Raw genomic sequence first — 14,699 nt, 5'->3', positions numbered from 1 at the left:
TAAACTTTGATAATCTTAAATTATAATTTTATATAATTGAGCATTTCTTTTCTGTATTGCACCGTAAAACAACACATTTCACGGTGTATGTCAGTGACAATAAACCTGATTCTGGTTCACGTTTCCAAGGGAACAGCGAAGGCCCCCCATAACTCTAACAGCTGCCTCAGCAGAGGCCTTCCAGTGAAAGTTAATGATCAAACAACCTCCTGGTTCATTCTCAGACAGCACAGAAGACCACAATTGCAAGAACTTTTCTGAAACTTGATATCCCATGTCTCCCAGGAAGACCCAGGCATTTACAGTGTTACAGTGATCACACACTCCTGGGGTCAGACACAGAGTGAAACTCCCTCCACACCGTCCCATCACACACTCCCGGGGTCATACACAGAGTGAATCTCCCTCCATACTGTCCCATCACACACTCCCAGGGTCAGACAGAGTGAAACACCCTCCACACAGTCCCATCACACACTCCCGGGTCAGACACAGAGTGAAGCTCCCTCCACACCGTCCCATCACACACTCCCGGGTCAGACACAGAGTGAAGCTCCCTCCACACCGTCCCATCGCACACTCCCAGGGTCAGACACAGAGTGAAGCTCCCTCCACACCGTCCCATCACACACTCCCGGGGTCAGACACAGAGTGAAACTCCCTCCGCACCGTCCCATCACACACTCCCGGGGTCAGACACACAGTGAAGCTCCCTCCACACCGTCCCATCACACACTCCCGGGGTCAGACACACAGTGAAGCTCCCTCCACACCGTCCCATCACACACTTCCGGGGTCAGACACAGACTGAATCTCCCTCCACACCGTCCCATCACACACTCCCAGGGTCAGACAGAGTGAAACACCCCCCGTACCGTCCCATCACACCTGGGGTCAGACACAGAGTGAAACTCCTTCCACACCGTCCCATCACACACTCCCGGGGTCAGACATTCCAGCTACCAAAGACATGAGTTCCTCTGAGAGCCGGAGATGTGTCAGCAGGTACATTGAGCGGAACACCGTCGCATTCCCTCAGCCCAAAGTCGTGCCGCCTGAGCAGACAGGCGCCAGGAGAACTGGATGCACAAACCCGCGTCTCCAACCTTGAGACGCTCAACTTCCGCCTTCCAGCCAGCCCACAACCTCTGCCCTGAATTCCACTGGACCACCCCACAATCTCCGAACCCCGACATTAACCCTTCCCGGCCTAACCCAACCTGAATTTAATACCCCCGAACAAAAGCTGCCCTCTGCAACTGCCAGGAGAAGCTCAGCATCTTCGGAGGGGAATGAAGAGTCGACGTTTTGTGCCGGGATCCTCCATCGGGGACTGGAGAAGACGGGGGCAGACTCTGTTACTCCCATGCTGGCTGTGTATCTCAATATATATCTGAGCTAATCTCTGGGGGACCTGCGACAGTCTGACCAAAGTGATCACTTGCTTCTTCTCTTTCCCTGAAGCATTGTATGTCACGTGAACACCGGGACGTTCGCTGCGACACATCGTTTGCGTCAACGACCAGCACGGCGCGCTGGGTGGGGTGGGGCTGCAGCCCACGAGTGTCGCTACTCTTCCAGCGCCAACAACGCACGCCCAGCGATTTACCAACCTGAATCTGTGGGGGGAGGCCGGAGAACCGGGGGTTGGGGGAACCCACACCGTCATGAGGTGGGGGGGGGAATAAACGTACGAACAGCGGCGGGAACTGAACCCACTGCGCCATGCATCGCGACTTCCTTTACCACCAAATGTGACAGCAAATGATCTTTTCGCAACCCCGGAGACATTTGTCACCGTTGCTGTGGCAACTAAAGTCTATTAGTAAAATGTGTTATTTTTCTGTCCTTGATCTTTTACGAAAGGGCACCAACGTTTACAATTTTGTATATTGCATGAGGCACAATTACAGTACTATTTAGAAATTATGTCATATTTCAACTTTTTTTTTAAAGATCAATATTAATAATTTTTGAACATTTCTAAAATGATTTTGTCTCTGTTATATTTTACTAATGGCCAAACAATAAGTACACATAAATACGCAAATGGACTCTTTTTTTGAAAGAATGAAGTCCATAATTAGGGTAACTAATTCATTACTCAATAATCATCTCTACTCAAAGTTCCCACAGCAAGAGATACTTTTTTTTATTACTCCCAATTTGGTCATGTGCTCTCGAAAACGTTCACCGCCTCGACTCAAACCCTAACCCCCTGAACACTAACTCCCACCTTCACCCCCATCATCTCGGAAACAGTGCCGGGGGCTCAGAGCTCAGACGAGCATTGCGGCAGATTGTGACATCGAAACAGCGAGCAACACACACAAAACGCCGGAGGAACTCAGCAGGCCAGGCAGCATCTACAGAAGAAAGTACAGTCGACGTTTCAGGCCGAGACCCTTCGTCAGGACCCAAGTTTCGGCCCGAAACGTCGTCCGTACTCTTTTCCAAGATAGGTAAAGTAATTTTTAGCAATACTAAAAGGTATTTGGTGATTTGGATCAGAGAGATTATTAATAGGAAATAACTCACTTTTATGTAAATTTAATTTATACCCAGAAAAACTGAATTCAGAAAATATAGAGAACATAGAAGGAATAGATTTCCTAGGATCTGAAATATAAACTAACAGGTCATCTGCATGTAACGAAACCTTGTGTACTTTGTCCCCTCTCTTAATACCCTGAACAGTGTTAGCAAGAGGTTCTAAGGCCAAGTTAAATAATAAGGGGCAGTAGTTTTTGAAGGACTCTAGATCATAGTCTTTGGGGGCTTTGCTATTGCTTGCATGGGGGGTGGGCTTGTGGGGGGGGGGTCTGCTGTCTTTGCTGGACCAAGAGAGGGGAGGGGGACGGCAGAGGGTTGATGCTTGCCACTCATGCAGGGGTGAGGGAGGGGAGGGGCTTTGCGGTTCTAGTGTTCCTGCCATTCATTCTTCGGGTTTTTTCCCCTTTCCCGTGGAAGTCTGTGAAGAGGAAGTTGTCCTGATGATGAAGCTGGCCTCTCAGGCGCCCAGTCCATCCCCAACGTCCCCTCACGGTGACTGTGGCCATGTCCCCTCGGTGACACCGAAGGAGTAGGGCGTGGCTGGGGACCTTTCTTGGCCAGAAAACATGGGGGATCTTCTAGAGTAGAGCAACGACAGCTTGGCAAGTCCGTTCTCTGTCGTGCACCGGCGTTCCGACCCCTACGAGGGTGCGGAGAGAACAGAGCTCTGGCACGGCTTCACCGTGGTGTGGAGGCTGCACTCAGTTGACAAGACTGTCTAAACCTGTCCCATCGATCGTGGTCCTGTCAACGTTGGAATTGTATCTGCCTCCACCGCTTCCTCTGACAGCTTGTTTCAGACGCCACTGCCCTCCGGGTGAAGGAGTCGCCCTGTTGGTCCCTTCTCACCTTAAACCTGGGTGCTCAAGATTTAGGCTGCCCTACCCTGGGGCAAAGACTCGATCAATGGTGTTATAACCTTGGGGTAGCCCCTCTGGTGAAGGGGCTTGTGGCGTCCGCTCTGGGCCAGTTCTCTCACCTTTGGCCCCCACCGGACACTCAGTTCTCACCTGTGGCTCCAAGTCACTGTCTGCATGCGACAGCGGCCGCAGCCCGGCACAACGCTTTGACGGGCGGGGGGAACCACGTGAGGGTAGCCTGCGGCCTCTTACCCCGGTGGGACAGGGACACACCTGTCCTCGCACGGTGAAGTCAGCTTCAGCGGACCGGGCAGCTGAGATCTACAGTGAGGTCCGACAGCCATGAGGTTGGCACTGCGACGCTCCCCGGAGAACGACGGGACTGACAAGGCACGGAAGACGTCGCAGTCATCCACTGCAACCAAAGAAGACCCCAGTGTGTACCACTGGACCAGGTTGAGAGGGTGGAACAGTTTTTAAAAAACCCTCCCACGTAGGCCTCCTGTCATCGTTGCTTATGACTGACAACCGACATAGGATCTCTCCTCAGCCTTGTTCACTCCAGGGAAATCAGTCCCTGACTATCCGATCTCTCCTTAAAATCTCCAGTCCCGGTGACATCCTGGCAAATCTTTCCTGCCTCCACCCCCCCACCTTCACCTCTCCTAGCTTAATGACATTCATCCTACATCTGGGTGGCCGGAACTGCACACAGTACCAAGTATTCGGTCTCAGCGAACTTTTCTACGGTTTTAATGCAACGTCCCAACTCCTGTACTCGATATTCCGACTGAAACGCCTTCACAGGTAACACCCTCCCAACCACTGAGCACATCTACATGAAGCACTGTCGTGAGAAATCATCATCCATCATCAGAGATCCTCACCACCCAGGCCGTGCTCTTTTCTCACTGCTGCCATCGGGTAGAAGGTACAGGAGCCTCAGGACTCGCACCACCAGGTTCAAATACCCTTCAACCATCAGGCTCTTCAGCAAAAGGGTATAACTACACTCACTTGCCCCATCATTAAGATGTTCTCACAACCGATGATGTCACTTTAAGGACTCTTTATCTCATGTTCTCGTTATTTATTGCTATTTATTTGCTATTGCTACTTGTGTACTGGGTGGACACAGGAGTACATTCAGCCGGAGACTCATTCCACTGAGATGCAACACAGAGTGTCATAGGAAGTCATTCCTGCCTGTGGCCATCAAACTTTACAACTCCTCCCTTGGAGGGTCAGACACCCTGAGCCAATAGGCTGGTCCTGGACTTATTTCCTGGCATAATTTACTTTTTACTACTTAACTATTTATGGTTTATTACTATTTATTATTTATGGTGCAACTGTAACGAAAACCAATTTCCCCCGGGATCAATAAAGTATGACTATGACTATTTATATTTGCATTTGCACAGTCTGTTGTCTTCTGCACTCTCATTGATCCTGTTGTAGTTACTATTTGCTGAGTATGTCCACAAGAAAATTAATCTCAGGGTTGTAAATGGTGACTGACGTACACAATATGCAGTTTGATAATAAAGTTTACTTTAAACTTTTTCTTCCTTCTTCATCCTGTCGGCCTGTGCCGTCACTTTCGGAAAGCCACGTGCCCGCGCCGTGAGGTCTCTCTGTTCGACAACACTAACCACTTGCCGCACAAGTCCTGCCCTGGCTTAACTCCCCAAAGGTTCAAGCACCTCACACTCGTCTGAATTAAACTCTGCCTGCCATTCCTTGGCCCACTTCAAGATCCTGCGGCAAACTCCGATTACCCCCTTCACTATCTCGAGTGGTGTCTCAACCACGGCCTCGCACTCCACGTCAGTAAGACCAAGGAATTGACTGTGGGAAGTCGAGGGAGCACACACCGATCCTCATCGAGGGGATCAGCGGTGGAAAGAGGGAGCAGTTTCAAAGCTCTGCGCGTCAACGTCGCTGAATATCTATCCTGGGCCCAATGCGATTTCAAAGAAGGCACAACAGTGTCAATACTTCATCAGGAGTTTGAGATTGGAATGTCACCCAGGACGATAGCTAATCTCTACGGGTGTACGGTGGACAGCAGTCTAAAATCACCGTCTGGTCTGGAGGCTCCAACGCGCAGGGTCGGGACAAGCTGATCATAAACTCAGTCAGCTCCATCACGGGCTCGTCCCTCCCCACCATCGAGGACATCTTCAAAAGGTGATGCCTCAAAAAGGCAGCACCCATCAAGAAGGACCCTCCATCACCCAGGACATGCCCTCTTCCCATTGCTACCATCAACGAGGAGGTACAGAAGCCTGAGGGCTCGCAGTCAGCGATTCAGGAGCAGCTCCTTTCCCTCTGCCATCCGATTTCTGAATGGGCAATGAACCTATGAACACTACCTCACTATCTTTGCCCTCTTTTGCATTACTTAATTTTTAATATACTGTATATTTATTATAATATATAGTTTTTATGTATTTCACTGTCCTTCTGACACAAAACAGCAAAGTTCACAACAGATGTCAGTAATATTAAACCTATTTTTGATTCGGCGTGCTGCACCGACCCCAGGAGCTCACCACTGGTCGCAGGCCTCCAGTCTGGAGAAACAATCCCCCCCATAACCACCCTCTGTCTCCTTTCTTCTCCCACCCACCCGGGAGCCCTGGATTCCAAAAGGTCTGACCTCCCAGACCAACCTGCCACGCAGGATAGCGTCAAAGATCCAAGTGAAGTCCATGCAGACAACATCTCCTGCCCTCCCCATGTCAATGCTTAAAAAAACCCATCAGAATTGCGTTTCGTGACATGTGATTGATTACGCACAAATCCCTAGTGTAGAATAATGCATGGGGTCTCACTGAAACCTATCAAGTATTGAAATACTCTGCCATCCCATCATGGCTGATTTGTTATCCCTCTCAATCACATTCTCCTGCCTTCTCCCCATGACCTTTGACGCTCTGGCTAATCAAGAACTTATCAAGTTATGCCACTGGCATTTTCGAGCAGCAATGAAAGTCCTCCATCTTGGTCTGTCCACACCGTCACACTCCGATGTAGAAGGATCCTTCATTGCTGTTCCTGTAACAGTTTTGTTTGACCAGCCGGGGGTGTTAGCCCTGAGCCTGGAGGACCGGTGAACCGCTCTTGGTCTGGCCTCTACCTTTTGACCTGTTTGGCATGGGTGACCCTATCACAACACAAGGCTATGAAGCAAGCCTCCAAACCCTACGACAAGCTTGTGCTCTTCTTGGAGGAAGAGCCTATCAATCTCCACTTTAAATATACCCAAAGACTTGGCCTCCACAGCCATCTCTGACAAAGAATCAACACCCTCTGGCACAATAAATTTCTCATCTCTGTTCTAAAGGTGCGGCCCTGTGCTCTGAGGCTGTTCCCTCTAGTCCTAGACCCTCCCACCATAGGAAACATCCTCTCCGCATCCATTCTATCCAGGCCTTTCAATATTTGATAGGTTTCAATGACATCCCATCTCATTTTTCTGAACTCCAGTGAGTGAGTACAGAACCAGCCACATTAATGCACTTAACCTAACACTAACCCCATTAACCCAAATTAACCCCATTAACCCAACAGCAACCCCATTAACCTAACACTAATCCCATTAACCCAACACTAACCCCATCCACCTCCATTAACCTAACACTAGTCCCACTAACCTAACACTAGCTCCATTAACCTAAAATTAACTACATTAACTTAAACAATAATTACCGTATCTCCAACCCCATTCACCTATTCCTTTGGAATTCTAATGTTATTCATCTTAACTCTCCCCATAGTGTGTTAATGCCCATCACCTCAACACTAATGGACCCCACCCCAAGGGTCAACTCTCTGGCCCTTGCCCCCCCCCCGTATCATCCATTTATCGGGCAATGTTGGGATGGACCACACGGTCAGAAGGAGAGGTGGGAGATGGGGAAGGGGAGAGAGTGGGGCAAGGGGAAAAGACCGAAGAGAAGGAGGGAGGGGAGAGGGAGGAAAAGAGGGATGAGAGGCTCAGGAGAGGATACAGGTAGGGTGGGAGGGAGGAGTAAGAGAGGTGGAGGGAGGGGAAGGGAGAAAAGGAGAGGCAGAGGAAAGAGAGATGGGAGGGGAGGAGAGAGGGGTAGGGGGAGAGGAGAGGGGACGGGTAGAGCGGGGAAAGGGAGAGAGGGGAGGGGTGAGAGAAGGGAAGGGGAAGGAGGGGAAGGGGAGGGAGGGGAAGGGGAGGGAGGGGAAGGGAAGGGAGGGGAAGGAGGGGAAGGGGAGGGAGGGGAAGGGGAGGGAGGGGGGGAAGGGGATGAAGGGAGGGAGGAGGGGGAGTGGGAGAGGGGAGGGGAAGAAGTGGGGTAGGGAGAGCATGTGGGGGGATGGAGGGGGAAGAAGTGGGGAGGGGGAGAGGGGGAGAGGGGGAAGGGGAGAGAGGGAAGGAGGAGAGAGGGAAGGAAGAGAGAGGGGAAGGGGAGAGAGGGAAGGAGGAGAGAGGGAAGGAAGAGAGAGGGGAAGGGGGGGAGGAGTACAGAGGGGAGGGAGGAGAGGGTGAGGAGAAGGGAGAGTGGGTGAGGGGAGGGGGAAGGAGTGGAGAGGGAGGAGGGAGTGGGGGAGGGAGGGTGAAGGAGTGGGGGAGGGAGAAGGGGAGGAGGGAGTGGGGGAGGGAGGGTGAAGGAGTGGGGGAGGGAGAAGGGAGTGGGGGAGGGAGGGGGAAGGAGTGGGGGAAGGAGTGGGGGAGGGGGAGGGAGGAGGGAGTGGGGGAAGGAGTGGGGGAAGGAGGAGGGAGTGGGGGAGGGAGGGGAAGTTAGCAAGGAGGCAAAGAGAGTGGGAAGGGAGTGGGGGTGAGAGAAGGAAGGGAGTGAGGGAAGGAAGGGGGCAGAGAGTGAGGGGAAGGAGGAAGGGAGAGGAAGGGAAAGGGTGTGAGGTTAGGGGGAGGGAGGGAATGAGGGGGAGGGAGGGGGATGGAGGGGAGCGAGGGAGAGGGAGGGGAAGGAAGTAAAATTCTCCCTCCATAGCAATTGAAGGCCAAACATCCCAGAAGCATCGACCTGGGCCGGTGGAGTTTGGGTAAGAGTCGGGGGGTGGGGGGGTGTGGAGCAGTCCCATTGACCTCAGTATCTTTATAATTAGGGTCGGGGGAGGGGATCACAGGACTAAAGTTAGGAGGCGAGGTATCGGCTTTTAAGTTTTCCTTAAGGCCACATAACTCGTTCGGCCACGTGTGAGCCAGAGAGAGAGAGAGAGCGAGAGAGGGAGGGAGGGAAGGGAATATATATAGAGAGAGGAGGGGGTGAGAGGTTCCCGCTGCCCGCAAGAAAGCACAGTACGATCCCAGTTCACGCCAGAATTGAGAGAACCGGGATCACCCCTCGGCTATTTCAAACTCCCCGAAGAAATGAAACGGAACACAACAGCAACTCACCCTTTAGGCTTCAGCCTGGTGGGAGAGGTGAGGGAGGGGGGGTTTAGGAAGGAGCCTTCAAATCGAGGGACCAGCCTGAAATCCGACGCGATCCTCTGAAGTCGGAGTTGACACGTGGTCGCGATTCCCGAGAAAAAAAAGTTTGAAGGAAACTTTTGTGAAAAGTTTGCCGCTGCCTTGCCTTGGAAGGTCCACACGAGCGGGGTCCGGTCCCGGAACGGCGGCGCGGGACTGCAGAGGGAAGTTGGGGTGCGAGTGTGTGTGTGTATATATATATATATATATGTATATAAATGTATATATATATGTTTTCGTACTCTGAATTCGTACCAAGAAACACATATATATACACACACACACGCGCGTACGGCTGTTGCGCGAAGTAACTGCGCCTTAAATTAAGCTCGTTTCCGATTACATCAGTTTCTGACGCAACTCTCTGCTCCTCGGAGAATCTTGGCTCGCAGTCTTTGCTTTAGGAACTGCATTGTTGGGGAGTGGGTACAGGAAGATCCCAGTCTTAGCCCCACCACGCACAAATTCCTCCCCCTTCCCCGCCCTGCCGGGATACGGGGACCCCCCAGCTCAGAGCGGGATTATTGAAGGGAAGGGCGATACAGTTTTGCAGAGTAGTGACCATTACAGCATAGCACAGGACCAGGCCCTTCGGCCCGCCAGGCGGTGCTGGCTTCCCTCTGTCATTTTGCGCGCGTTAGGAAACCCCGGAAGAACCGCGCTCGGAGGGACGGTGTTCGGTTCCTGCCGGCGGCTTTGCGAAGAGTGTGGGAAGGTTACAACTGGCGTTGACGAGACGCAGAGCCGAGAAGCGGAAGACGGGAGTTCAGCCCGGGAAAGTGGGAAGTAATTTCACCTCGGAAGGTTGAATTGGAAGGCAGAATACAGGGTTAATGTCAGGGCTCTTGCAGTGGGGTCTTGGGGTCCACGTCCGGAGATCCCTCAAAGTTGAGAGAGTGGCTAAGAAGGTGCGTGGTGTGTTGGCCTTCGTTACTATCTAAGGCCGTGAAGGAATGTTGCAGCTCTATAAAACCCTGGTTAGACCACACCTGCAGTATCGTGTTCGGTTCTGCTCGCCTCATTCTAGGAAAGATGTGGGAGCGTCAGAGAGGTTGCCGAGGAGAATTATCAGGGTTAGAGAGCATGTCTTACGTGGAAAGTTGAGCAAGTTAAGGGCTCTTCACGTTGGAGTCAAGGAGGATGAGAGGCGACTGGATAGAGGTGTACAAGACGATAAGGGGCACAGATGGAGTAGACAGCCAGAGACTTTTTCCCAGGGTGGAAATGGCTAATATGAGGGGGCATCATCTTAAGGTGAACAGTTCTGCACAATATCGACCCTTCAACCCACAATGTTGTGCCAACATTTTAACCTTCTCTGAGATCAATCTAGCCCCTCCCTCTCACATAGCCCTCCATTTTTCTATCATCCATGTACCTATCTAAGAATCTCTTAAATAACCCTAATGTATCTGCCTCGACCACTGCCCCTGGCAGGGCATTCCACACACCCACCACTCTCTGTGTGAAAAATACCTACCTCCATCTCCTCTATACTTTCCTTCAATTGCAGAAAAACCGTGCTCCCTTGTATTAGCCATTTCCACGCTAGGTAAGTCCACTCAATCTCTGCCTCTCATCATCTTGCATACCTCTATCTAGTCACCTCTCATCCTCCATCGCTCCAAAGAGAAATGCCCTAACTCACTCGAGATGTGCTCTCTAATCCGGGCAGCCTCCTCTGCACCCTCCCTAAAGCTTCCACATCCTTCCTATAATGAGGCACCCAGAACTGAACACAATACTCCCAGTGTGGTCTGACCAGAGTTTTATGGAGCTGCAACATTACCTCACAACTCTTGAACTCCGTCCCCGACTAATGAAGGCCAACACGCCAATCGCCCCCCCCAACCATCCCGATCAACTTGGAGGGATCTATAGAGATGGACCCCAAGATCCCGCCACGCTGCCAAGAATCTCGCCATTAACCCCGAACCCTCTGCCTTCACGTTTGACCTTTCAAAGTGAATCACTTCACACTTCAACGGGTTGAACTGCATCTGCCACTTCTCAGCCCAGCTCACTTCATCCTGTCAACATCCCGTTGCAACCTGCAACAGCCGATCACACGATGCACGGCTTCAGCAACCTTTTGTATCATCTGCGGGGGTGGAGGGGGGGATGCCAGGGGTAGTTTTTTTTTGTTTTACACAGAGTGGTGGGGGCATGAAACACAGTGTGTGTGGGAGGGGGGTGTGATAGAGACTGATACATTAGGGACACTCTTAGATAGGCACATGGGTCAAACAAAAATGGAGTGTTCTGTGGGAGCAAAGGGTTACATTGATCCTGGAGTAGGTTAGACAGTCAGCACAACATTGTGGGCTGAAGGGCCATACTGTGATGTAGTGTTCTATAACTGGGATGATGAGGCCGAATTATACCGCTCCCTTCAGCCTTTGCATAGTCATACTGTACAGAGAGAGGCCCTTCAGCCCATCATGTCCCTCCCTGCCTGTCTAGGGGAGGGAACGTCGACTCAGACCATGAGAGGCCTGTCCCTGTCTAGGAGCCTCTTAAAAGCCTCCATTGTACCTCAGAATCAGGTTTATTAATTTCATTTTTTTTTAAAAAATGTTCTGTGGCAGCAGGTAAAAAAGGAAGACATAAAATTACTGTAAGTTACAAAACTAAACAGGACAGGAGAGGAATAGTGAGGGGGACCGTTCAGAAAACAGATGGCGGAAGCGAAGAAACTGTTCCTGAATCGTTGAGTGTGGGTCTTTAGGCTCTTGTACCTCCTCCCCGAGGGTAGCAATGAGAAGAGGGCGTGTCTCAGACGGTGAGGGACCCTAATGATGGATACGGACTCCTGGAGGCATTGCCTGTTGAAAACGTCCTCGACAGAGAGGAGGCCTGGGCCGGAGACGGAACTGACTGAGTTCCCAGCTCCCGGCAGCCCTCCTGCACACTGGGGCCCCCGTACCAGACGGCGTTGCGACAAGTCAGACTGCCCTGCACCGGTGCACCTGTAGAAAGTCGCTGAAGTCTTCAGCAACCGAACCCCAGCACCACCCTGGCACCCACCCCAGCTCTGTGTAAGAATAACCCCCACCCTGCACATCTCCTTTATATTTACCCCTCTCACTTTAAATGCTTGCGCTCTGGTTCATCGAGGGTAATGCAGTGCTAAATGAAAACGCCACACCCAAGTCTTACAAAGCCTGTCCGGTTCCCTATACCATTTGTGATGAAGTAGCCAGTCAGCTAGATCATTTGGAGGTTGAATGGAAGCCATGGGCAATGCCAGTGGTCCCTGTAGACAAGAAGAATGGGACTGTCAGGACTGGCAGTGATTGTAAGGCCACTATCAACCCAGTACTGAAAGTAAATGAATACTCTCTGGCCAGGATAGAGGATGTCTTCCAAACCTTTCTGGAGGGAAGTACTTCAGCAAAGTGGGTCCTAAGTACAGGTGGAGATGGAAGAAGAGTCCAAAGTGTTTCTCACCATAAACACTCACAAAGGGCTTTATCGTTACAATGGGCTTATGTTTGGAGTGGGTATCTGACCTGGATCTGGGCCGTACCCTCCAAATATCTGGACCTGCCTCTCGGTTTTTTTGCACTACCTTACTTTCCCTTTTTCTATTTTCTATTTATGATTTATAATTTAAATTTTTAATATTTACTATCGATTTGTAATCCAGGGAGCGGGAAGCGCAGAATCAAATATCGCTGTGATGATTCTACGCTCTAGTATCAATTGTTTGGCGACAATGAGGTATAAAAGCACCTGCTGTCTAGCAGGGACCAGGTGCTGTTACACTGATACTCAGCGTTACCTCGATAACATCATTGTACCAGTGAGGATGACAAGGGGCATCTTCAAAATCTGAAGACTGTGTTAAAAAAAGATTAGAAGATAATGTGCTCAGTGCACAACACCACAAGTGTGAGTCCTTTAAACATCACTTGCTGTGGTCACACCATTGACAAGGCAAGCATTATACAAGTGTACTGAGGAAATTCCTGCAGCAGTGGATGCCCCAAGGTGAAAGGATCTTCTTTAGAATTTGTCAATTGCTATAGCAGGTTCCTCCCAAGCCTGGCTAAAGCATTCCAGCCCATTACTGCTGATCTGGACAATGGACAGAACAGTGTGAGGTGGCTTTCAGAAGGAAATGGTGACGTCAGACACCGTGCTGACTCATCACCCAGTGAGGTTTGCCTGCAAATCCTCTCTTTATGGCAAAGGTACAGTCACGCCACGTGTTTCAAGTGATGGAAGTGAATGCCCCACAGCTGGTGCATCACGTTCCCTCGGCGCCGAGGAGAAGTTATGCAGGGTATGACAGAGAAGCTGCAAGTCTGGTTTGGGGCGTGAAACGTTTCGACCAGCACCTGTACGAGGAAGAGTTTACCCTCATTACTGATCATCAATCGCTCGTGTCCGTTTTCAACCCACGGAGCAGAGCGTGGCCATTTGGCCCATCGAGTCTGTTCCGTCATTTCATCATGGCTGATCCAATTTTCCTCTCAGCCCCAATCTCCTGCCTTCTCCCCGTATCCCTTCATGTCCTGACCAATCAAGCATCTATCAACCTTAAATAGACAGAAAGACTTGGCCTCCACAGCTGCCTGTGGCAGTGAATTCCACAGGTTCACCGTCCTCTGGTGAAAGAAATTCCTCCTCATCTCTGTTCTAAAGGACACCCCTCTATTCTGAGGCTGGGCCCGCTGGTCTTAGACTCCCCCACCATAAGAAACATTCTCTCCACATCCACTCTATCAAGGCCTTTCACCATTAAATAGGTTTCAACAAAGTCACCCTTCATTCTCTGAATTCCAGTGAATACAGGCCCAGAGCTTCCAGACGGAATCATTTTCATGAACCAGCTTTGAACCCTCTCCAGTTTCAGTACATCCTTTCTAAGATAAAGGGGTCAAGCTTGGTCACAACACTGCAAGTGAGGCCTCACCAGTGCTTTAAGAAGTTTCGACATTACATCCTTGCTTTTATATTCTAGTCCTGTTGAAATAAATGCTAACATTGTATTTGCCTCCCTCACCACAGGCTCGACCTGCAAATTAACCGCCAGGGAATCCTGCACAAGGTCTCCCAACCTCAGTTTTCCAGAGGACAACTAATCATGGAAATGCTGACAGATTGTCCTGTTCACCCTTGGATCCTGAGATACATCCTGGGATACATCCTGGGATGCATCCTGAGATACATACTGAGGTACATCCTGAGATACATGCTGGGATACATCCTGGGATACATGCTGGGACGTTGTGGACTCATAATCAATGATGTAACCTGGGGTCATCGGGCATTTTGGGTCTCTCTACGTCAGACCCTCTCGCCCAGGTGACCCAGCCAGGGTTGATCAGGCCCCGGCTTGTGTCCCAGCAGCATTGGTCCATGGGTCACACCTTTTGATCTGTAACCTCCTGGAGCCCCTGTGACAGTCCCGACGGTTCCTTTCTTTGCAGCCCCCCAAAACGCCAAGGAGAGAGCAGGTTCTTCAGAGCAAGCAGCCAGCAAAACCCCTGCACCCCACCTCAATAGGCTCACATCACACCCTATGAGGGTAAACATGGTCTATCCTTAACCATGATTCTCCTTGGGAAATTTTTCTACAGAAGTTTTCCATCGCCTTCTCCTGGGTAGTGTCTTCACAGGACAGGTGACCGCCCACCCCCCACCCCACCAAGCCATTATCAATACTCTTCAGAGATTGTCTGCCCGGCGTCACCAGGACCTGTGAAATGCATCAGCTGAAATGAATTTAATTGAAAGAATGGTCGGCATCTCCTGCTCCTGGTCGACGACGCACGTATCACCGTTCACACCCCGAAGGACGG

General features: G+C 50.9%; 1 protein-coding gene across 2 annotated transcripts in view; it reads right to left on the bottom strand.

Annotated features, from left to right (window-relative positions):
• The window catches only part of LOC140190235 (sodium-coupled neutral amino acid transporter 3-like), a 51,856-nt gene extending 42,634 nt beyond the window's left edge, over nucleotides 1-9,222 (bottom strand). For both annotated transcript variants that reach the window (XM_072246794.1, XM_072246795.1), the window contains exon 1: nucleotides 8,815-9,222. The gene's annotated coding sequence lies outside the window, so the exon portion shown is untranslated. The remainder of the gene's footprint in view (nucleotides 1-8,814) is intronic.
• Between the last annotated feature and the right edge of the window lie 5,477 nt (nucleotides 9,223-14,699).

The sequence above is a fragment of the Mobula birostris genome, chromosome 29, assembly GCF_030028105.1.
Source record: "Mobula birostris isolate sMobBir1 chromosome 29, sMobBir1.hap1, whole genome shotgun sequence".
In the NCBI taxonomy this organism is placed as follows: Eukaryota; Metazoa; Chordata; class Chondrichthyes; order Myliobatiformes; family Myliobatidae; genus Mobula; species Mobula birostris.
The sequence above is the reverse complement of the archived record's forward strand: the minus strand, read 5'-3'. Positions and strand labels throughout refer to the sequence as shown.